The 26,612-nt window shown below is 34.7% G+C and overlaps 1 non-coding gene across 1 annotated transcript; it reads right to left on the bottom strand.

Moving 5' to 3' along the window:
* Positions 1-15,088: 15,088 nt before the first annotated feature.
* LOC145056305 (U2 spliceosomal RNA) lies at positions 15,089-15,285 on the bottom strand. The gene has a single exon (XR_013685788.1). It is a non-coding gene; the product is annotated as a U2 spliceosomal RNA (small nuclear RNA).
* Between the last annotated feature and the right edge of the window lie 11,327 nt (positions 15,286-26,612).

Below are 26,612 nucleotides of genomic sequence, written 5' to 3'. Positions count from 1 at the left end.
GTAGCGAAGTATAATTTTTGGACCCCATAATATTTAATTGTTGGTATAGCCAAAGCGAAAGTAACGGCTGAATAAGGAGTCTTTATATCTAGGCTATTATTTTGGTGTTAATAATAGGTTATACTGAAATGTTTTAATCATTTTTAATCTCATTAGATCACATTATTCTCTTCTTTCCGTATATTTAATTAATATACTTGAATAGCTTTAAAAAGGAATGGAAAAGCTCATGTAATTGAGAAATAAATTGTGTGTAGGTCCTAAATTCAAATGAACATACCAGCAAGCCCAACAATAAATTATTGTGAATTATGTCATAAGAAACGATATATTCAACATAAACAGTCCTATATTCATGAAATTGCTTACGAAGAAATGTAACATGCATATTTTATGATTTATAAGTCCTTTAATTTCAGTGCCCCTATAAATACATGATGGATTGATTGTGACTCAATGGTACATGTGTCTTTTCATTACATATATTCCATACAATCACAAACCTGGATTCCTCACAACCCTCAACCTTAGCTTCTACCCTCCTAGCATCCCTAACACTACAAGGTCATATGGAACTATCTTGGCAACCAACAACCGGACCAAAACAAATAAAGTTCCTGCTCGGATAACGAACCCGACACATATCTCTGAAGATTGAGCGCCTGCACGCGAACTTCATAAACCTAAATATTAGGTTTACTTCAAATAGCTTGTTTTGGCTAAACAATTAGGCGAATGAAAAAATACTAGAGCTTGTTAATGTTTTCAAGTACCAACTTAGATGAAATTAACTCGATATCATCTCATGATTGAACTACATAATTAAACTTGTCAAACATGATATTAGAACTTTATCTTTTAAGAATTTATTTTCAATATGTCTGCATTTCATGTCTTTTACATTTCATTTTATATATAAAAACAAAAAATCTCATTTGACTACATTGTATCTTGTGCAAACAGGCATTATCATTGATGTTGATCGACCCTAATTGTCTTGTATTACGTCTAAGTGCATTGTAGCACTGATTTTGTAATTATTTAAGTGACCTCGTTATTTGTTGGACCGACACCATGACATGCGGTTTACCGTTTCAAAGTGTATTCCTTTTTCATTTACACCTTACACTTGAAAAATATATATCGACCATTTCCTTCGATATGTTTAGCGTCACCGATTTCTAACAAAATGACTTATTTTCGTGCCCTTATATCGAAATTTACTTTAGATTTGGAAAAAAAAATTATGTAATGTTGGTGTCGTATGATAAAAATGAACTTCGAAATTTGAGAGTTTGGAATGCAACTTTTTAACATTTATACTAAAAAATAACATCTCGTTCCTATATGTTTGTTATATTTAATGGGGTTAACACAAATAAGTCATCTTAGACGGATGTCCTTATAATGTAGCCTTTCAAAAATCCATTTCGAATAGGCCATTTGTAATCTCGTAATGTTCATAGGCTGTTAAGTAGGGTTTCTTTTGATATGTTGATACATGCCCATAATTATCGAAGAAGAATTTAAAAAAAGGCATCGTTTAGAACGAAATTTCTACACAAGTCATCATGTCAACGGTATGTTTTTATTCCCTTGTACCTTAGACCTAGTGTGCCTACCAAGGACCATAAGGTAGACATTAGGGTTTGGTGTTAAACTGTTGGATTAATGTCTAAGTCCATAACTATAATTGGTAAGACTTGACCCGACCCGGCATGGTCCATTTGGGTTGCATTCCATCATGCACTTGGATAGACTATAATGAGAGAAATACACTTATGGTTATTAATATATTATAAGTTCTAGTATATTAATAATAAGAATAATAAGATTATTTAATTAGTATTGATCAAGAATTAATCTAGGATTAATTAAGTGATCAAGAGAAGACTAATTAAATATATGGGTTGATTGTGTAAATCATCCATACTTGTATAGTGGGCTAATGCTCCATGGATAATCAAGTTGGGCTAAAACTCATAGGATGGTCCATGGATGCTCCATGGTGTATTTGAACCCATGGATCCAAGGAAATGGAAAGTCATGACAATTAGGGTTTGCCCTAATTGTAACACTATATAAAGATATTATTCTTGGCAAAATCGGCACTAGTATTATTCTAGAGAGGGCTAGCCGATTTCATGAAGTGTAGAATTCTCTCAAGCTATTCTAAGTGTTTTGATGATTGTGATTCCATTTGAGGTGTCACACTTGGGGCACTAGGCACTCAAGCTTCACGAAGACTTCCTACATCAAGAGATATGTATTCTATCTTGCTATAGTTATTGTTTTGTATGCTAGATTAGGATAATACCTTGGAAGTTCTTATTTGCATGTATAATAGAGAAAACATAGATCCAAGGTATTTAGGGTTGCATGTACACTTAGGAGTGTTAGAATGCTCAAAACCCAACAGTGGTATCAGAGCCTAGGCTTGCTTTCTCTTATACTTGTAATTAAAAGTTGAAAAAAGTCGAAAACTTGTTGCCTGACGAATGGACTCGGCGAGTTCATGAGTATCTTCAACCTACTCGGCGAGTAGGTTCATGCAACTCGGCGAGTAGGGACGACAGAGTGCAGATTTTCGACTTTAGTTGCTGGAAATGGACTGGAAACATTACCCTAACCTGTTTTGGTACTTGAAAAACTTGTTTTAGCTGGTGTAATGTTTTTGCTAATTCATTTACAACAACTAGTTATCAAAATTACAAAGTTTAATGTGATTTTGATTCTTGAAAGTGTTCATATTCATGTTCTTGTTCATATGAAGTTTAGATGATCATAGGGATTATTTGTAACCTATATGGTAGTTTAATTCTTGATCATAATGTGTTTTAATGGAGTCCATAACTTGTCCTCAAGTTATGGAAAACCAAAAGTCTCTTGGATTAAAAAAACCATTAAAAGAACACAAGAGTTAGAAAAATGAAAAGTCCTCATTATTATTACTCTATTAAACTCATAAGTTACAAGAAATGAAAAGTTTTGAATAGTTTCAAAACTTGCCCTCAAGTTTTGGAATTTGTAAAGTTTTCACTTATGAATACTTTAATTCCAAGTTAGCCCTTAGAATTTTAAAAGTTAAAATTCAACCCTTATACTTTATAATATTATAAGTTAATAATATATATATGTATAAGAGTAAAGTCAGCCTTACCGCTAGTACGCCTCATTCACGAAGTCGGTCTATAAGGTGGGTATAAGGTTGTTGCCTATAAAATGGCAACTTAATGGGTGTCCACTCTCACCCACCGCTTGCTTGACCGGTGGAGGGTCGTTAGCCGAACGGGTTTGACAGGACTAGAATCCTCCCTTAATTAAAAGTATTAATGATAATACTAAGTAACTAAACTCTTAATAATACCCAATCTTAGTTACTTAGGAAAAATGTGAATAAGGTGCTAACCCATGAAATTACACTTTACACTTTGTCTAAGTCGTTAGTGGAGCGTGTGTGGTTAACCGGCACACTAACTTGGACTTAACAAGGTAGGTAAATGGTGACTTAATATTTATCATAGTATCGATGGAGCGTGTGTGGTTAACCGGCACATCGATTGAGGGGTAATTTATTAAGGGTACCAAGTGATTTGCATGGTTACTTCACACCTTGTTTTGTGATCCTCGGCATCCCAGTCACAAAACCTGAAGGGCACACTCGAGATTGAAACATGCCTTTGAAAAGTTCAATGAATCTCAAAGATCTAGGAGTTTCAAAACCAATTAAAACCTAATAATACATTTCGTTTATCTTGGTGGAAATTGGTGAATCGTCATTCACCTACCTTCAAATACTTTATAGCTTGGATTACGACATACCTCTTCTAAGTTATAAAATAGTTTGTTGGGTCCTAGCCTTAATATTTCATATTGGGTGTCATATTAAGGACTTAAGATCAACTATCTTGAATATCTCCCAAAACATGTCTGGTTTAGACATTTATGATCTTCCCAAATCTCTTGAAACAAGCTTTCCTAATGAAGATGATATCCCATGGAAATCATACTTCATTCACCTCTTCAAATTATTCTCCCTAACCCACAAGTTCTTGAAAAGTTTAAGGTCACTCAAAGCCCTATTGGCAAGGCAAGGTCTAGGTGTGATCACATCTTGGAGATGTAGTCACATATTGACAAGCCGGGAGAGTTGGGTGTCAAAGTCTTGAGAAAGTTGGTGGTTCAACTACTTTCTAAGTCACATAGTGAGTTCTTTTGGAACACCTATGAAACAGACTATGACAAGACCCTTAATGATCTTATCTATTTGTTAAGATCAACTTCCTTAAAACTTTATGGACATTGACAATGATGACATTGGACATCCAGAAAAGCATTCTCTTCCCAATGGAAAGGGATCGGCCATAGTCAACTCGGTTGACCAAATGGTAAAGAGAAAAGCTAAGTCTGTGATAGTCTCGTGTACCATTATCAAAAGGTCCATATGTGTATATTGCCAAAGGAAGGGGCATTGGTTGCGAAGCTGCCAAATTTACCTAAGGGTGTTAAAGTCAATAAGTTTGACTCTACTTCAGGTAAAGTCCACTATCTAACTCTGTTAAGTTTCTATTCTGAGATTCTTGATACATGATGTGACTGGGTCACATGGTGATGTTTAAGAATCAAAGAAAAGTGAAGAAACTTAAAGAAAGAATATGTTGAATCTGATGGCGTAGATGGATTTCTATCGCATAGTTTGAAGATCGGATTCTTGAGCTACTTCTTAGGAGTTATGAGATATTGCTTAGGAATAGGTAACAACAAGTTTTCATATGGATTGTAAGGATAAGTTTTCCGCAAAGTTTAAAATAAAAGAAAATTTTTTGATTTTATTTATTTTAAAATATCCTTACAATGGCATTTGAGGAAAAATTGTTGCTTATATGATTCCATTAAGAGCAAGAGTGGAAATATGAAATTGATTCTTTCATTTGTGGTAATGTCTAAATTTACCAAATAAGGAAAGATTCTCATCACCCAAGTTTCAATTGGACCGGAACTTGGAATCATGCAGGTTGTATAGCATGATGAATGAGAACTTTCAAGTTTTGGAGAAATTAAGACTAATTACTTGTTCACATGGATGTGTGAGTCAAGTAAAGGACTAAAGGATCGAGTACACATTCTTGTGCACTGATTAAGTCCACCATAAAAGTTTGATAAGATTATTCGTCATAGTTTACTAAAGCTCAGTAAATATGATTATACTTACAAGCTTAAGTGTAACTCTGAGACATTGGAAAAAGGTTCCAATGTATGACAGAGCGAATAAGAAGAATCAAATTAGGCAGAAGGATAAAAGTTTCTCAAATCTGAAAAGATGGGAGAGTACTTTAGTATCAGTTTTTGTGATCATCTTAATGATTAAGAAACCATAGCACAATTAGTTCTCTAAGGAAGTCTTAGTGCATTCTTATGACTAAGAAGAGGGATCTTGAATTGTTGAAATGGTTAAATCAAGAAGATGAGTCATACTGCAAGTCTTAGAGTCATACTCCAAGATTGTAATTTGAGTGACATGTCTTAAAGAAGGTTTAAAACGCTTGTCAAATGTAAGAGTAAAAGTTTTTTACTCTTGTACATTTGAAATTGGTAAGTTGTGATGTTTTGGATAAAACAAAGACCAACTAAGGCCAATTGTGTGAAGTGTTTGTCTTGATTAGAATCCGCACTATCTTTTGGATGTTTGACAAGGGAGTCTTATATGTCAAGAGGACAGTGGGAGTCTTAAAGGTCTTGAAAGTCTCAAGAACTAATCAAGAATAAACCTGAAGTTCTTCACTAGCACACGACTTGCGGTTTACAACCTATCGTGTTGACATATTCTATGCCCATTCCAGTTAAAGTTGGCTTTGCATATGAGTTCTTAGAGTTCTCAATTAGTTGCACAACAACTTGGAAGCAATGGTAGGCCCTTGAGCTGCCAGGTGGCAAGAAGTTAAGATTGAGTTCAATCCATATGGTTTTGGATTTGTCATTATCTTTGTCTTGTGATTATGGTTTTGACAAATTCATATGGGTAGGAACTCATACACCATATAAATCTAAGTGTCATAAGGTTTCTCTCCGATTCATGAAAATGATGGTGAGGAAACACTTTCACTAAGTAGATTTTATCTAGATAGCAATTATGATATTTGCATTCTCAAAGTCGTTAGTGGAGCGCGTGTGGTTAACCGGCACACTAATATGGACTTGTGAGAAGTGGTAAAAAGGTCTAACCATTATGATTACGGCATACCTCTTCATAATTGTTTAGACACACAAGTGTGCTATATAAGGGAAGGTGTATGATTTTGATAAAGTTTTATCAAAACAATCTTGTATCAGAAATCTGAACTTTGGTAAGAAAGTCAATGAAGTATTGATTTCTAGAAGTCCAGGTGATTTCTGAGAACATGTCAAAGCTAGTGGGAGCATAAGTGTTATGCTAATGATCATCATGTTATTGGGAGCATGATAATTATGATAAGTATTGCAAGTTAGCAATGTTAATTATAGAAAACAAAAGGTTTCAATTGGGAAAAGTTGTTTTGCTATAATTAAGGGAGAGGAAATTATACTTCATCTCAAATCTATAAGCTTAGATCGTGAGGTTTTAATCATTTAGTCAAGGTTATATATATGAATTTCATGTTGGAATGGCTCAACATAAGGAAATTCTGTATATGGGTCCATTATTTGCGTTCTAAAATTTGATTATGATTACGGCATCCCTTTTCATAATTTGAATTATGAGAACTTGGCAAGTAGAAATGGAAATGTTATAGCAAAAGACTGGTTTAGTCTTTATGTAAGACATCATGAATCGTGTCCCATATGCTTCGGATATAGGATCGATTACATGTGCTATATTCATCCGTTCTAAAATTTTCCAAATGCCCGGGGCATTAAGAAGGGAAAAAGGTTTAGAACTGGATATGACTAAAAGGATTAAACAATTGTCGAGGACAATCTAAGGTTTACCAAAGATTGGTTACTCAAGGACAATTGGAAGTATAGTGATATTTCTGGAAGGACCATATTGACATAATCTGGAAGGAGGGAACTCTTGTTCAGAAGTGATAGTCAAAATGGATTCTGGAAATGTTTCAAAGTTAGAATTTTCAATATGTGTAAGATTAAGGAAACTTAATGCAAGAAGGATATTTCCAAGGAGTTGATCTCTTTTGGAATACTCTGTAATGATTGTTGCCAAGTCTTTATGACTTTGTGCATAATCATTTCGAGAGGATCAATGCATATAAGTTTAGAATCTAACAGATTTCAGTAAATGGCATGAATTTGGAATTCTTGCATTTGCAGTAAGGATTTGGGAGTGTGAAAAGAGAATCATTGAAGTTATGTTCAATTGATCTAGTTCACAAAGTAAAGATCTTAGACAAACATAGTATGCATACTTGGTGTGTGGCATGACTAGTGTTTAGAAAACATAGTGTACATGCTTGGAGCATGGGACAACTATTGTTTTAAATTCAAGAATAAAGTTGATAGCTGAAACAATATACAATGAATAATGTGTAATCATATGGTGATAGGTTTTGATACCATATTGGATTCTATTATTATTGTGTTTCACTTTGCATGTTTTGACTTCCCGAATAAACTGGGTTATTCTTCTGGAATGACTAAGTTATTCAAACTATCCACAGTCGGTCATATGTTGGAAGTAGATATGAATTAAGACTGTCATGGGTTGGCTTGTAGAGGTCTAAGGTGTTGGACAAAGGACTACAACACTCATGAGTGCTCATAAGTTCTGAGTATTGGATTCAACCCGCGCTCATTGGAATCACTTCATGGGTTTTATCACGAGTGATCATGAGACGATAATATCTTATATTCTTCAAACCTAGAGATATGAGTTGTTACTATGAGTTGATAGTACATTGATTGCACGAAACCGCATTTGGTAACTCGGTGCTATAAAACGTGCCTTTGTGTATGATTCAACAAGTAGTAGAACAAGCCATATGAGTCGAAGTTTATCCGTTCCTTTTACCTTCGGGATAAAAGCGATATCTGTGGGCCCCTCGATGATTTGATGATGACAAATGGAAGTGCTCGGCCGGGCCAGGACTAATTTGATTTGTTCAATTAGTCAGTCGTCATAAATCGAAAATCGGGAAACAACAAATGGACAGAGAGAATGATTATAATCCATGTCTCAGTCCATATGATATCTAGAATGGAGGAATATATGATCCCTTATCTAATGGACAAGTCATTGACAAAGGTCAGAGTTCATCTACAAGGTCAGAGTTCGACAGAAACTTTTGAGAGCTACGATTGCCAGTTGGTTCCTGAAGTCATACGCAATAATAGTTTTAGACTTATCCAAGTGGGAGACTGTTGGATTAATGTCTAAGTCCATAACTATAATTGGTAAGACTTGACCCGACCCAGCATGGTCCATTTGGGTTGCATACCATCATGCACTTGGATAAACTATAATGAGAGAAATAAGACACTTATGGTTATTAATATATTATAAGTTCTAGTATATTAATAATAAGAATAATAAGATTATTTAATTAGTATTGATCAAGAATTAATCTAGGATTAATTAAGTGATCAAGAGAAGACTAATTAAATATATGGGTTGATTGTGTAAATCATCCATACTTGTATAGTGGGCTAATGCTCCATGGATAATCAAGTTGGGCTAAAACTCATAGGATGGTCCATGGATGCTCCATGGTGTATTTGAACCCATGGATCCAAGGAAATGGAAAGTCATGACAGTTAGGGTTTGCCCTAATTGTAACACTATATAAAGATATTATTCTTGGCAAAATCGGCACTAGTATTATTCTAGAGAGGGCTAGCCGATTTCATGAAGTGTAGAATTCTCTCAAGCTATTCTAAGTGTTTTGATGATTGTGATTCCATTTGAGGTGTCACACTTGGGGCACTAGGCACTCAAGCTTCACGAAGACTTCCTACATCAAGAGGTATGTATTCTATCTTGCTATAGTTATTGTTTTGTATGCTAGATTAGGATAATACCTTGGAAGTTCTTATTTGCATGTATAATAGAGAAAACATAGATCCAAGGTATTTAGGGTTGCATGTACACTTAGGAGTGTTAGAATGCTCAAAACCCAACATAAACATGCTCTTTGCTTATACATTTTCAGCGAATCGGTCCATAAATGTTCCATCGGGTATGTTGTAGACTATGAGATTTTAGGCTTTGTGTTTACTGAGTGTTGCGGTGTGTTCTACATAAATTGAATACTCAGTTAGTTGTATCATATTTTGTATTATTATGTTGTGTGAAGTATGATCATTTTCAATTACGGAAACACCAAGTTCTATTACATAAAAAAGTAAATCGCATGACGGGTGTGTGACACTATGAAATCCAAATAATGATTCAACTAATACAAAGATAAATGCTACGATTTTCGTGGGTGAGGGTCTATCGGTGGTGGTTTAATGACCTTCATCTTTTCCCATTCAGAGGAGCTGAAGCGGATGCACTAGTTCTGCACATGTAAGTATGTAACGCTGACATGAAATGGAATAATTGAAACGGTGATGGTGTGTACCTCTATGTGTCGGAGTTATATCAATCGTATAAAAATATCTTGTGATGTAGTGGCCCCATTTATGAGAATTATCGGATACCCCACATTGTATCTGTACGTGTCAAAGTTTTATCGATTTACAAAATTTAACAAGGTGGTATTGGCATTGCGAGATCAAGCTTCTATTTGGCGTTGGTGTTATGTTTTGGTGGGACAACATAGACAACATATCCTGAAGCTTTTAGAAGTAAGAGGGACGTTGCCGTCATATATTCACATTAATTGTCTTTCCGACCCACTGGGATCCAAAGCTTGTGGGGTACCAGGATAATCATACAAGTTGATGATAAGCTGGACCGAAGAAAAAAACCATGTGATGGTTTCGAAGAACGAAAATCCCTCAATGTCGTTAACGTCGTAGATAGTTTTGTTTAACATGAGGAGAAGTCTAATTACAATATGTTGGTGGAATTGTTGATATAGAAAAAAGAAAATGTAGTTTGTTTATGTATATATCAGTGAGTGTTCCCACATTGGTGTTTGAAGGATTCCAAGACGAATTTATAGATCCATCTTGTAGAGGGTTCATCACCGGGCCTGGTAACGTTTGCCTGTAACCCAAGTGGGGGTATCAAAGTGGGTTGGATTATGATTTGGTCCGGTTTGGTTGGGTAACCATGCTAATACGACACCGAGACCTCCTTGACGTTCGTCAGACGTCGGACGATATCCAAAATTTGTCACCCCAGGCGTGCCCGCCTAACTGTAGCTAGCAGTTTAGGTGTGTGATTGTCAATCCCGAATAGATCTATTCACAAATTCCATGCTCTCCCTACAGGAGACTCTGGTTACACTTCCGGGGAGGATTTACTGATAACCCAAAGGGTTTAATAAAGACGAATCTCACAAGCTAGTATTAACTGTAGCTAGCAGTTTAGGTGTGTGATTGTCAATCCCGAATAGATCTATTCACAAATTCCACGCTCTCCCTCCAGGAGACTCTAGTTACACTTCCGGGGAGGATTTACTGTGTTCTCAGACGTTATCAAACATACTAATCATTTTGAAACATAATACAGTGAAAACAGTTAAATACAATGGAATTATCTGGCAATATACTCTAACGGGGAGGATTTACTGTGTTCTTAGACGTTATCAAACATACTAATCATTTTGAAACATAATACAGTGAAAACAGTTAAATACAATGGAATTATCTGGCAATATACTCTAAATTAAACAGAGATAAACTGAATTAGACATAGTTTATCTATTAACTTTACATAAATTTGTGCTCGTAAAACAATAACTAAAGATCCCAAATTATTCCCATAATAATTTGATTGATTTGATTGTTTCCTTTACTATAATTGAAATCCATGTATTTATATTCAAATAAACATCCCTTATTATCTGGCAATATACTCTAAATTAAACAGAGATAAACTGAATCAAACATAGTTTATCTATTAACTTTACATAAATTTGTGCTCGTAAAACAACAACTAAAGATCCCAAATTATTCCCATAATAATTTGATTGATTTGATTGTTTCCTTTACTGTAATTGAAATCCATGTATTTATATTCAAATAAACATCTCTTATGCTCCGCATAATACATAAGGGGTAAAGATATTTAAAAGTTAGCCAGATATTTATATAAGTACATAAGTTTTAGGTTTTGAAAACATTTATAATTTGCTTGTATTCCCCCCTGAAAACATTGAAAAACACGGAAAAAGGCATAGGGGTATGAACTCACCAGACGAGAGATGTGTCGGTTGCATGCTAAATGTCAATTCAGGGCTTAAAGCACGCGAGGTTCCTATGTAATATGAAGAGATACATAATTTTTTATCTAATTAGACCTTGGTCTATTAATTAAATAAGAGTAAACACTTCAATTTAAGTGTTTGGAGTGACCCGGGTAGCATCTATGGACGAGTATGGCTTGGATATGGAGTTTACTCTTCAAGAGTAAACCCTTTAGGAGTTTACGGTCCAAATGACCCACTCACCATGATTTTACGGCCGTAAACTCATGGTGGGGGTGTTCTTGGTTGCTAAATGGCCTTAAAACACTTTAGGGGTGATGCTAGACTTGGTTTTGTGGCATTGGAAGGGAGATTGGGCATTTTAAGGACCATTTGAGGAGTTTACGGCAGTAAACTATGAGTTTACGGCCGTAAACTCTTATGTACCAATTCTTAATGTGTTTTGATGGTCCTAGGTTAATTACAATGCACAAAGGAAGGTTCTAGGGTTGACTCCATGGCTTAGGAAGTGATTGGGACTTGAATTGACCTTGGAAAAGTAGTTTACGGTCTATGAAGATGTTCTTGGGAGTTTACTACCTTAAACACATGAGTTTACAACCGTAAACTCATGTTTGTCCATGATTCATGGGTTTTAGTGGTTGAAAGTTAAGCATACTAAGTTCTAGACCCATTTCTAAGCCATACAAGGTGTTAAGGGCACTTTAACACCCATTGGATGAGTTTAAGGTCTAAGATGAAGTGTTTACGGTCCAAGAATGTTCTTGGGCCGTAAACTCAATTTTGTCCCATTTTTGTATGATTTGGTGCATTTCTTGAAGGATTATAAGGTTCTATGCACTCATGGAAGCTCATGGAAGCTTATGGAGGTGTTTAAGGGCAATATAACACCTTAAAAAGGTGTTTATGGTCCATGAATGAGGGTTTACGGTCCAAGCATGTTCTTGGGCCGTAACCTCATGTCCATACATTATTTGGTACGATTTTAGGGTCCTAAGCTCATGCATGCAAGTCCAAAGGTCTTAACTAAGCACTAGAAGTGATTAGGAGGGGTTTTGGGGCTTCAAAACCCTCTTTAGGGGTGTTCACGGTTTTGGAAGGGTTCTTAAACCTTAAACACATGTTCTTGAGTGTTTTGGGTGATTCAAACATAGATTTTCATGATAAGAAAGCTTAATAACAAGCTAGGATATATTACTTACCAAATTGAAGCTTGAAAGGGGGGTTTTTGGATCAAACTCGAGTTTTTAGAGAGAGAGTAGTGAGAGAAAGTGTTTTAAGAGAGAGAGAAAAGGCCTCAAAATGATGTCACTCAATCCGTTATATAGGGGTTGAGTTTATGGCCCGCAGAAATTCTACCCGAAACCGACGTTAAACGGAGCTTTTGGTCGTACCCGATTAATTTGTCGTAACTCAACGTGGTCGTAACTGATAATTTTCTAAATAATAATTTGGGATGTTTTCACGAGTTTCTAACGTGTTTGGATACCAATTAAGTCATAATAGAAGTCTCAAAAATAATGACTTAATTTAAAAGCTTAAACGGAAACAGTTCAAAAAAGATAAATTTTATGGACGGAAACGGGTTACGGCGATGGAGCAAACTTCGGATTGTCACACTAACACAAATAAGTCATTATAGACGGATGTCCTTATAATGTAGTTTTTCAAAAATCCATTTCGAATAATCCATTTGTAATACGGTAATGGTCATAGGCTGTTAAGTAGGGTTTGTTTTGATATGTCGATACATGCCCATAATTATCGAAGAAAAATCTAAAAAAAAGGCATCGTTTAAAAAGAAATTTCTACACAATTCATCATGTCAATGGTGCGTTTTTTATTCCTTTGTACCGTAAACCTATTGCGCCTACCAAGGACCATAAGGTAGACATTAGGGTTTGGTGTTAAACATGCTCATTGCTTATACATTTTCGGCCGATCGGTCCATAAATGTTCCATCGGGTATGTTGTAGTCCATGAGATTTTAGGCTTCATGTTTACCGAGTATTGTGTTTTGATCTACATAAAGTGAATACTCAGTTAGTTGTATCATATTATGTATTATTATGATGTGTGAAGTATGATCATTTTGAATTACGGAAACACGAAGTTCTGTTACATAAAAAGTAAATCGCATGACGGGCGTGTGACACTATGAAATCCAAATAATGATTCAATTAATACAAAGATAAATGCTACGATTTTCGTGGGTGAGGGTCTATCGTTGGTGGTTTAATGACCTTCATCGTTTCCCATTCAGAGGAATTGAAGCGGTGATGGTGTGTACCTCTATGTGTCGGAGTTATATCAATCGTATAAAAATATCTTGTGATGTAGTGCCCCCATTTATGAGAATTATCAGATACCCCACATTGTATCTCTACGTGTCAAAGTTTTATCGATTTACAAAATTTAACAAGGTGGTATTGGCATTGCGAGATGAAGCTTCTATTTGGCGTTGGTGTTATGTTTTGGTGGGACAACATAGACAACATCCCCTGAAGCTTTCAGAAGTAAGAGGGACGTTGCCGTCATATCTTCACATTAATTGTCTTTCCGACCCACTGGGATCCAAAGCTTGTGGGGTACCAGGATAATCATACAAGTTGATGATAAGCTGGACCGAAGAAAAAAAAACATGTGATGGTTTCGAAGAACAAAAATCCCTCAATGTCGTTAACGTCGTAGATAGTTTTGTTTAACATGAGGAGAAGTCCAATTACAATATGTTGGTGGAATTGTTGATATAGAAAAAAGAAAATGTAGTTTGTTTATGTATATATCAGTGAGTGTTCCCACATTGGTGTTTGAAGGATTCCAAGACGAATTTATAGATCCATCTTGTAGAGGGTTCATCACCGGGCCTGGTAACGTTTGCCTGTAACCCAAGTGGGGGTATCAAAGTGGGTTGGATTATGATTTGGTCCAGTTTGGTTGGGTATGGTGGTGTGTAACTTGACTTGCCCGTTCCAAGTCGAGAGTTGGTTCAAGTGGCTTGAGCGAAGGCTTTGGGTCTCTTGGAACCTAGAGAAGGGGGCAATGCGTTAGGCTGGCTTCACAGAGCTGCGACAACCCCTCGCTTCTGACAGTGGAAGGATTACAAGTCTTGGCTCTTCAGGCCTATATTGCCGACTAGTCCGACTCAGATGGACACCCAATTTTTACTTCAAACATTTTTTGTTTGTCAGAGTGATAATAAACCTTGTTTTGTTTCATCTCCGGAAGAAAAATATATATCATTAAAAGCAACTGGTTTTTGAGTCTCTTGTTAGTTACCGTATTTGTAACATGAAAGAAATCCATAAAAAGCCAGGTCCATGGTGGAAATTATATATGGGAGTGGGTTCACATGAGACAGCAAAGACTTTGAAATCTTTAAGCCTTTTAAAGTCTAAAAGTTAAGTCAAATCTATGAACATTGACCTGAGCATTGCGCCAGGCAATCCAAAGTGTGGGGTAGCAGGATGTAGTTATACAGATTCATAATAAGTTGGACTAGAAAGAAACCATTTCGTTGTAGATAGTTTTGTTTGACATGAGCAGAAGTTCAATTACAGTAAGTTGGTTTAACTGTTAGTTAAAAAGAAAATTTTAGTTAGTTTCTGAGTGTTCCCACATTGGTGTGTCAAGAATTCCCAAGACGATTTTATAAATCTATCTTGTAGTGAGTGTTCCCACATGGTTGAAATTAGGGGAGTGGGTTTCATCTTTCTGGCACTCTGTTAACTAGTAACTAGTTTCTGCTGGATTGAGTCTAAAAGTTGAACTGAGTATTGGAGGGGTGCGCCGGGCCTTGGCTGTAGTGTAAGACCAAGGCGACGCATGAAGAACCCCAGCAGCAAGCTACTGTAACGGGCCTTCCCCCATAAAAAATAAGATTAATATCGAGTGGGCCGATGGCCCACATATCAGATATTAAACTGATAAGAACAGATACTACACTTGATCTTAGCCAAAAGGCCGAGAAAGGTATGCTTCTTACAGCTGTGGGCTTCCCCTTTTGTACTCGCCTCCCTCTTGCCTGCTTCCTTCATTCACCCGATGTGGGAATTCGGATGCATAACTCACACTTTCACTGCCATCTCCCTCCTTCCTAACAAAAACAAACTTCAATGGAGTATTATTCTTTTACTTCTTTACTTTCTCTATATATATTCAAATCAAACTTACACTCTACTACTGCATATGCATATGTGTTTATGATTGCATTGCTTTTTCTGTAGTTTAAATTCACTCAATGCCAACAAACAAAACAACTTCATTTCTTGTTGTGATGTTCATAATTACTGATCAGTTACAAATGACTCCTTCCACTCATGTATATACCTACTCTCCATTTAGTTTTATACTATCACATATCTAGCTATTAACTAAATTTATAACCAAACACAATAACTAATGGACAAACTCAAACTAATCAGATAACTCCAACTTGTTAAAATCCCTTCTATATATCAAAATATATAGATGTGTTTTTAATCAACATATAACCCTTTTAACTTGTTTTGCTGATAAAAATCACATAATATAACTTGAAACCATTTAATTTTATAATCTAACACATTAATTTCTTATTCGTTTAAAAACCAGACATAAATTATTTTCCGGGCAACCGTTTCGTTTCTTCGTTACGTCGTCCTGTGCTTCCCAGGTAACATTCAACCTTACATTATGCTTCCCGTAAGTCTTCACTGTTCCTTTCAAAGATACTATCCGCTTTTTCAACCAACATGTCCCGCTCTTCTCATCGGCTTGCTATTTGTCATTGGTGGTATCACACTATCTTCACCTCCTAACATCTTACAATCACTTCCGATTCGATTCTAACATTTATGGGATGACTTTTAATGATCTAAACCTGAACAGATGTATTTAGATTAAAAATATTAATATGCTTACACACATCATCCATATCCTAGTAACATTATATTCAAATTTAGTCAACGGATGAAAATGAAAAATCCATATTCAACAATCAAAACTCAATAGTCATTTTTTTTCCATTTCTGATGTTTATTTTTCATTTGAAGGGACATAAGGTGCTATAATCCATGTTCTAACATCATCACACCACCACTTAAGCCATTGATTTCAAGTAGTGGATATCAAGAGGTGAGTCTCCATTAATGCTACTCGAAACTCAATACAAGCTTCTGAAATAAATGAATTTTAACTCAAGTGATTGCTTGGATGTACTCGACTACTATCAACCCCGTTTGCTTCAAACACCAAATTTCGTCCATCAGTTCAATCTTCTCCTCTCATTCTCTCTAGCTATATCTTGTTCTTTAATAAACGATAGGGATAATCTTAAGTGCTTACGTTATCATAAGAATTGATCCTCTTACTCATAACTTGTTCCCCAAACATTGCTTTTCGTCTCATATTAGTGTTACCCAATTCAGACTTCATTTCACAACAGAGGTCTTTAATTACTTTACCTAATTTATAGCCCTAAGGCCATATAGTTATAACTATAAGATATGACAGGAGGAGATTAAATAGGTACAGGACTTGTACTTTAAGTTCCACTTATCGGAAAAAAAAAACTCTACTGGTATTCTAATTGTGAAATAAACTTGAGTCTCAGGTAACACCAACACCCAAAAGGCACAACACTTATATTTGCTGAAAAGCAAGCGTAACAATGTATTTTAAACGTCCCTCTTCATCAACTTTTACCTTTGAAAGGTTTCATCTCAAATCATCGATTAGCCAACAACTTAGCACTGAATTTATATTGTAACCCAATCAAATAAATTGGTCGATAATCTAGAACTATTATTGAGCTCCCTACCTTTGGAATTAGAGTTGTGAACGAACTATTACAACCATGTGGAATATTAGCCGAAGAATGAACCATCAAAAATATATTGTTTCAGTAAATCCCAGTATCTTTCTACAAACTTAAAGAAAAAAAAAACCCATCTGGATGTGGAGTCTTATCCCCTCCACACCACCAATCAACATTTTTAATTTCCTCAATTGTGCATGAAACTTCCCAACAATCATCTTGCTCTGAAGCTAGAGTTTTACAACATGTGCTACGGTTTTGAACCCTCCCACCTTCGAACGTAGCAAATTTAATTTATTACTAAAAAGTAAAAGTAAAATTTCTTCTCACCAATTTTTCGATAATCAAGCTAATCACCAACTATTTTTATCCCACGAATAACAAATTGCATTTGTCTTCTATCAAGTTTACCGTGAACGTACTTTGTGTTTTCATCCCTTTTGAATGTCCCTTAAATCTTAACTTTATGAATCACATCTAAAGTTTCCAATGTATCATAATCATATTTTTTCAAAATATTCAAACGATCCCCCGTGACTTTTGGAGTTACACTTCCTTGATCAATCTCAAAAAGTCGTAACATGTTCTTTTCATTATCTGTGTCGTTCTATTTGTTTTTTTCAAAATTTTATAATATTCTTTAACTTTTATTTGAATAACACATGTTAGCTTGTGTTAATCGAATCTAAGGGATGATTCCAAGTATTTATAACAACATTATCAAGATCATCACATCCCATAAGGGATGAATCCTAAATATTTATAACAACATTATCAAAATCATCACATCCCATCCAAGAATTATACGACTTGAAAGGAATGGGCATGTAATCTCCACTACCACCAAGTGTTTGAAAAGAATAGGTCTATGATTTGAATTGATATCTCCAATGCCATTGACATACAAGCGGTAAAATATACAAAATTTTCGAAAACTAAAAATCTATCCAATCCGCTCAGCTTTTCGGTTTTCAGTGTTAGCACAAATCTGGGTAAAATTATAGCCACTCATAGGAACATCAAGTAACCACACATTATGAATGAAATCATTAAAATGAATTAGAGAAAAACAAACCTACACTCTTAGATGGGTCTATGACCGCATTTAAGTCTCCAACAATAATAAAATATCGTTGTTGTTGATTCGTGAAAATCTGGATGAGCTCCCAAACTAAGTTATTTCCCCTTCCACCCTGCGGATTGTACAAATTGATCATCCAGCATATTAACTTATGAAACACCCACCCTCCTTATGAAACACCCACCCTCCTCAACAATAATAAGGTGTTCCTTATAAGTAACTATATTCGTTACAACCACCGAAGGATCCCAAATGCATAGTGATCCCCCAGTATACCCCTTGCACTACTAGCCACATAATCAAACTGGAAATTTCCGAAAAATACTCGTTACTTTCACAAGATCTGAATGTACCATGCATGTTTCTCCAATCCCCACAATTACGCTTTCTACACAACTTCATGTGTTTATTCCTCTTGCCCTTAATCTCGATCACACAAGCATTTAAATAAAGAATATTTAATTATCCACTATGTTCTCACTCAATGATTTAAACCCTTTTGAGTATGTCGGGACGTGGGTGAATGGGAAGATGAATTAACCGGCTTATCTAACAAATTTTAAACACCAAAAACATGTTCCTCGACCGTGGGTTGCTTCTGGAACCCCTTGGCAACAACACCATCAAATCGAGCCCTATAAAAACCACATGGTTTGGACATGGATTGAGACAAGCTTCCATCTTCATTGGCATTATTTCATTTTATTTTGTTCTTCCTTATCATTAGTTATGTCTTTCATTGTTCGAATTAGTCAATCACCCTAAAAAAAATGTCATATTTGTTGAAAAATAACACATTATTGTGGACTTAGTACTATTTTTTAATACTTACTACATGTTGGGTACATTTGTATTATGTACCAAATGTTTTTCATAATGACATATCTGGTCCCTAAACTAAAATGTTTGTAGGATGATGGATATGACAGTTGTCCATAACGTGAAGATCTATATTTGTGTGGTTTCAAAACAATTTTCCATAAGGTGTAACTGATGTACACCATGATCATGTGTGTCAAAGGCGTCAACTCTTTCCATCATAAATCAGAAGACACAGTTACGGGTAGAAAATAATCACTATATGGCATCATCATCATCAAAGGTTATACTTCCAAATATGTACCTTTCACTCTTAATGAAACTATTCGTGAATCGGATCCTGATTATGTCAACATGTGGTATCAAAGTGTGTTTTAATTATCTTATGTTCAACATCATATAGTGCCTACTTAAGTTTCACTACTTTATGAAAATGATGTGGATAAAATGTAAATTTTTTCACAAATCTGTAATCTATTCATGTACCTAAAATTGTTTATTTTCTTCCCTAATTTCAAACTTTGGTTTTGTTTTATTATGATGCATCACGAAATCAGAGATCTTGAAACCAGTGATTGGGGTTTTGGTTTATAACGACAAAGTAATTTCTGATTAATTTAGCAACATCATTTACCTTAAAGAATTGCGTTTTGTTCATTTGTTGTTCTTATTCACTGTACATATGAGGAAATTGATAAACTTTGTCCTTGAAATTCATTTTATGTAAAAAGATTCTTAGATAAATGAAAAGGGCTTGTCTGCTTTGAACGATAATGAATTATATAACCTACAGAGCGCCTGTCTTCCTTTTTCCTTTTCTTTTCTTCTTTCATTTTTTTTCTCATGAATCTGTGTAATTTTTAAATGAAGGACAAATTTATTTGGTGATAAAGATAGAATGTGTCATCATACACTAATGCCTAATGAATAATAAGCCAACATTGCTAACTCATTTGTTTAATAATGTTGTTTTTTTATCTCGTGTCAACTTGAAACTAATTGAAACTAATTAATGTGCTACTTTATTGTGTAAATTAGTAAAAGGATGCCCTACTTCTATTTAATTCTTAACATGTTCCTTTAATTGTTAACATATATCGAAATAATTATTGGTTGTAAATAAATAATGGACATCCATTTATAATTATGTTTTCTTGTATCCGTTGAAATTTCATATTTTATGTCATTCTGCTTGTTTATGGAATTTGTTGCATAAGTATTTTTTTATAAGACAAAACTGCATAAATGGTCCATGTGGTTAGCTGAAAATTGTCATTTTGGTATAAAAAGGTTTGGATTTGCACTGGAGGTTCAAACTATTCATTTTATTGCGAGTTTGGTTCAATTTTCTTTGAACCTTTTTACAAAGACGATTTTGCACTTATTTTTTACTTATTTATTTATTCATTAATTTTATTAGTTTTTTTACTATATAAATAGAAAACAAAAAAGAAAACCAATTAACCCCACCCTACCCCCTCTCTCTCCACACAATCCATTTGCTTCACAAAACCCATCTCCTTCGCCGCCACCACCACCACCGACGAAGAGGATTCCACTTTCAAATCCCCAAAACCATGCATGTTGCAACCCTCAAAATCCAATAATACACAATCTTCATGGCGCCGCCAGAGAATCAGAACACCACCTCCATCTTCCTCAACAAACCCTTTGTCGGAGTTCAAGCGAACAACACTATCATCAAATCCTACATTCGTTTGGGTGTTATAGATATGTAAAGAGGGAGGTCATGATGCAACGATGGTTTCAAGAAAAATAGAACATAGGGGCGTCGAGACTAAGGAAGATGGCGACGTTGTTGTTTGACGAAAGTGAGCTTACCAGATCTGTAGTTAGTCAAAGATCTGAAATCATGTGAACGACAAATGTATCTTAACTTATGTGAATGACGAAACGTCTGAGATGTAAAGAACCAAAGGCAGTAGCGAGATAGGGTTTGTTGTGGAAGATGACTTTGTTGTTGGTCCGACATGAGGTGCTGGTCTGAGGAAGATGTTGTCGTCTTTGGTGGTTTTCAAATCTACATGGTTGTTGTCAGAAAATCGATGTTGGTGGTTGTTTTGAATGTGTGCCGATTGGAAATATAGGGGATAATCATAAGAGACCTACGAGAATTTAGATGTATTAGGTTTTTAAAGAGAATAAGAAGATATGGGAAAGAAAAGGTGTGACGAAAAGTGTGACATCCCCATTTTCACAGCCAGAAAAGACCGATTTTGTTTATGCTTTATAAAAATCAGAGTACTTCTTTTAATAAAAATGTTGCGGAATTTGTTCCCAGAAAAACATGATAAATACGTTATCAAAGCATTTTCGAAGAAATGTATTTTTATTCATTTAAAACATTTGGGATGTCATCGTGAATACAGAAACATAAGCATAAACAGAACTTACATTCATTTACACTAGTGATCTACATCTCTTTTAAATCTCTCAGTGCAAAGTAGCTTCGTATCAACACCTGTGATACAAATAAGCTGGAGTGGGTTAGGTTGGGAAACCTGATGAGTACATAGGGTTTTCAACCCACAATAATATAATTATTATATTTAAACATCAAACAATCAACCCGATTACCCATCCCCGTTATCTTCTTTGATATTCCTTAAAGAGTTATCTTAAGGGTCATCTCATATATCATATTTACCTCTCATATTTTTACCTCACATTTCCTTATATGTTCGTTCCTAAGGCATGCATACGTAGTTACAACGTCGCCTGAACTCGTAATCCATAGTAAGGGTTAGAATATCATCACATGAATATATAGTCACAACATCACCTAGACTCGTAATTCATCACCTACAGGTTATAAGTCTGCTGGTGTTTCCACGGGTTGTCTAGAATAGTCCGTGGTCGCCATCTATACTCCAGTAGATGACTACATCTCCAAATTGTCGGACAAGGTTATAGTATCTTTCATCCTTTATCACCGATTCATCATCACCTTCCTATCATCACCTATCTCTCATCATTTTATTTCATCACACACCAACTATTTCATCTACCCATGTTTTATCCCAACATATTTGTAGATATAAAATAAATATATATTTAAATCATTTAAAACATGTATAAGATCATTCATCCATCGTAGACAACAAGTATCCAGATAATATGCACACATAGCACGTAATTTATATAAAATACTTCATATCTATGTGTAAGATGAAAGGGACCATGCACTCACTTGAAAAGATGATGAATCCGAATTCAGACAGCGCTTCGCTTCTTAAAAATAATTTAATTCGACGAAACCTAGTATTATTACCACTGGAGTTTAGTATATTATTCGCCGAGACTAATTAATAGTCTAGCTATTGTTACTATTGTATAAGCGTTAAACAATACTTATATAACTCATAATAATAGCCAGAGTACTTATTATAAGTTCCTAATAACGTTACTATAATTAAATAAACGATATATTAAAAGCAGTGTAGGCGTAGCTCACTTACAACGGGTTTTATAGAAAACCGGGACTTGCTTGGAGCAGCGTTCCCGAGCCGAAAAGCTATTCTTCTCGGAACCGTCGAGCACTCCAGAGCTTCCACCTCGTGATATGGAGGTTCCATATGTTTTTCGGGGGGTTGTGGGGCTAGAGAGAGAGAGTAAAGAGAAGAAAGAATGGGAAATGTGTGAAGAAAATGAGGGTGGGAGAGGTTCTATTTATAGGGTGAAAATGGTTGAACTTGGTGTTACATGTCACCATCTAGTGACAAGACTTGGGAGAAAGCAATGGCCAAGATTGTGCCACATCACCTATTTTCGCACACCACACTTCCGACTTCTAAAATCTGTAACTTTCACATACGAGCTCCGTTTTTGACATTCTTTATATCCACGCGTAGGTAAAAATAAGATCTACAACTTTCATTTTGACTCCATTGGCTAATTCTCGACCGATCTTAAATTTAATAGTACGAGGAGATTATACTGTTAAATGTCCGCGTAAAATTCATAACTTCTACATACGAACTCTGTTTTCGTCTGTCTTTTTACCGTGGAGTTCCTACTAATGAGAACTTCAATTCTCATTTAGGTCGCATAGGCCAAAACCGCTCGATCTAAAATTCGAGTTTCGGGCTGCGCGCTGCTAAGTCAAATCTTAGAAAATTCATAAGTTCCTCATACGAAGTCAGATTTGGGCGTTATTTTTTTATATGTTCTTGGTTTAACGTATACTAAAACTTTTCTTTATATTTCTAAGGCTAAAAATTCGTCCATCGTAAATTCACTATTTACGTCTCCCGGTGTCGTGCCGGTTTTGCCGTAAAACTTCGACGGACCATAACTTCTTCGTCATAACTCGGATTTCAGCGTTCTTTATATGTACGGAGCCCTTGAGACGTATTCAAAACTTGTTAAAGATTATTTATTCTAAATAATCTTTTGTCGAAAAGTCGTTTTCGGCCACTATTATCTCTAAATTGACTAGCCCGGATCTACGGGGATTACAAAAAGAGATCGAGAAGGGGAAGGGTGTTTGTGTAATTGTTTGAATTTTGTTCCTTTACATACAAGTGAAATCAATTTAAGAGTGAAGGAATCACATGAAATATATGTGATTTCTCCATGTTCTTGCTTTCTTGAATAAGTGGGACTCTAAGAATGGACATTAATGTATCATGGGGGGTTACAGATGGCTATTTGTGCTGGAAATCATTGATTTCATGAATATTAACTCATGTGGAGGAATTAAACTAGAATATGAGGTACGATCATCTTTGTTATTGGTGAAGGGGAGGATATTGTGGAATTGTCTAGGGGTTGGTGGTGATTCCCATGTGTATGTGTTTGTGTGAGAGATAAAGAGAGGCCTAAGATGGGGTTTTTTTTAATACAGAATTAAATAAATTAAAAAGATTGAAAAAATGTAAGGGTAAAATCATCATTGTAAAAAAATTCAAAACAAGTTGGACCAAACATACAACAAAATAAAATATTTGGACTTCCGGTGCTAGACCAAATCTTTTTTAGACTACAGTGCCAATTTTTAGCTAACCATACATATCATTTTTGCAATTTTCTCTTGTTATTTTTATGATGGAACTTGTAATATATATGTCATCGATTAACAATATTATTGACCTAACACATAAAAAAAATTTGTGTGTGTGTGTATATATATATATATATATATATATATATATATATATATATATATATATATATAGATATATATATATATATATATATATATAGATATATATATATATATATATATATATATATTGTTTTGGAAAAGATAAATTTAAAAAATGGAGCATTTGGTGACGTATTTTTTTTTCTAACATGAAAAAAGTAATTTGGCTTGTTAAAAAAATCTGGCATCGTCATATGAGACGCATAAGATTTTTTTTTTTTTTTTTTTATTTTGTTTTTTTAGTTTTTTAGTTTTTTAGTTTTTTGTTTTTTTTTGGTGTATTCCTAATGGTCATTAATTACTATTTTTTTTTCTATTATTTATGGACAATATGGTGTTATCATAAACTAATATCTTATTATTTTAAGTCTCGCTTACCATATATAAGGGTTTAAAATTGTATGGTTTTTAATCATACTTTTCAGGAACTAGATAATTTAATTGGCATATGATATTATAATTATGATTTTGTAAGTGTTTATCAAACTATCTCAATATTTATAAAAATGGATAAACCTTTAATTTTAAAATTATAAATGACGAGTGGTAACTTTGATGTAATGTTTAAGTGGTCGGACCAAAAAAAGGTTGCTTAAGCTTTACATTGTAGTTGATTCAACACCATATTAAGCAATTGTTTGAGTTGTTATTCAAGGAACCCAAGAGCTAATTGGATAACGATTCATAGAACGAGTTTTCAGCATAACATACAAAAATATTGTATTTATGCCCAAAGGTTATTGCAATATTTATGTAGCGAAGTATAATTTTTGGACCCCAAAATATTTAATTGTTGGTATAGCCAAAGCGAAAGTAACGGTTGAATAAGGAGTCTTTATATCTAAGCTATTATTTTGGTGTTAATAATAGGTTATACTGAAATGTTTTAATCATTTTTAATCCCATTAGATCACATTATTCTCTTCTTTCCGTATATTTAATTAAGATACTTGAATAGCTTTAAAAAGGAATGGAAAAGCTCATGTAATTGAGAAATAAATTGTGTGTAGGTCCTAAATTTAAATGAACATACCAGCAAGCCCAACAATAAATTATTGTGAATTATGTCATAAGAAAAGATATATTCAACATAAACAGTCCTATATTCATGAAATTGCTTACGAAGAAATGTAACATGCATATTTTATGTTTTATAAGTCCTTTAATTTCAGTGCCCCTATAAATACATGATGGATTGATTGTGACTCAATGGTACATGTGTCTTTTCATTACATATATTCCATACAATCACAAACCTGGATTCCTCACAACCCTCAACCTTAGCTTCTACCCTCCTAGCATCCCTAACACTACAAGGTCATATGGAACTATCTTGGCAACCAACAACCGGACCAAAACAAATAAAGTTCCTGCTCAGATAACGAACCCGACACATATCTCTGAAGATTGAGCGCCTGCACGCGAACTTCATAAACCTAAATATTAGGTTTACTTCGAATAGCTTGTTTTGGCTAAACAATTAGGCGAATGAAAAAATACTAGAGCTTGTTAATGTTTTCAAGTACCAACTTAGATGAAATTAACTCGATATCATCTCATGATTGAACTACATAATTAAACTTGTCAAACATGATATTAGAACTTTATCTTTTAAGAATTTATTTTCAATATATCTGCATTTCATGTCTTTTACATTTCATTTTATATATAAAAACAAAAAATCTCATTTGACTACATTGTATCTTGTGCAAACAGGCATTATCATTGATGTTGATCGACCCTAATTGTCTTGTATTACGTCTAAGTGCATTGTAGCACTGATTTTGTAATTATTTAAGTGACCTCGTTATTTGTTGGACCGACACCATGACATGCGGTTTACCGTTTCAAAGTGTATTCCTTTTTCATTTACACCTTACACTTGAAAAATATATATCGACCATTTCCTTCGATATGTTTAGCGTCACCGATTTCTAACAAAATGACTTATTTTCGTGCCCTTATATCCAAATTTACTTTAGATTTGGAAAAAAAAATTATGTAATGTTGGTGTCGTATGATAAAAATGAACTTCGAAATTTGAGAGTTTGGAATGCAACTTTTTAACATTTATACTAAAAAAATAACATCTCGTTCCTGTATGTTTGTTATATTTAATGGGGTTAACACAAATAAGTCATCTTAGACGGATGTCCTTATAATGTAGCCTTTCAAAAATCCATTTCGAATAGGCCATTTGTAATCTCGTAATGTTCATAGGCTGTTAAGTAGGGTTTCTTTTGATATGTTGATACATGCCCATAATTATCGAAGAAGAATTTAAAAAAAGGCATCGTTTAGAACAAAATTTCTACACAAGTCATCATGTCAACGGTATGTTTTTATTCCCTTGTACCTTAGACCTAGTGCGCCTACCAAGGACCATAAGGTAGACATTAGGGTTTGGTGTTAAACATGCTCTTTGCTTATACATTTTCG

The sequence above is a fragment of the Lactuca serriola genome, chromosome 5, assembly GCF_051521515.1.
Source record: "Lactuca serriola cultivar US96UC23 chromosome 5, Lser_US96UC23_V15, whole genome shotgun sequence".
NCBI lineage: Eukaryota > Viridiplantae > Streptophyta > Magnoliopsida > Asterales > Asteraceae > Lactuca > Lactuca serriola.
The sequence above is the reverse complement of the archived record's forward strand: the minus strand, read 5'-3'. Positions and strand labels throughout refer to the sequence as shown.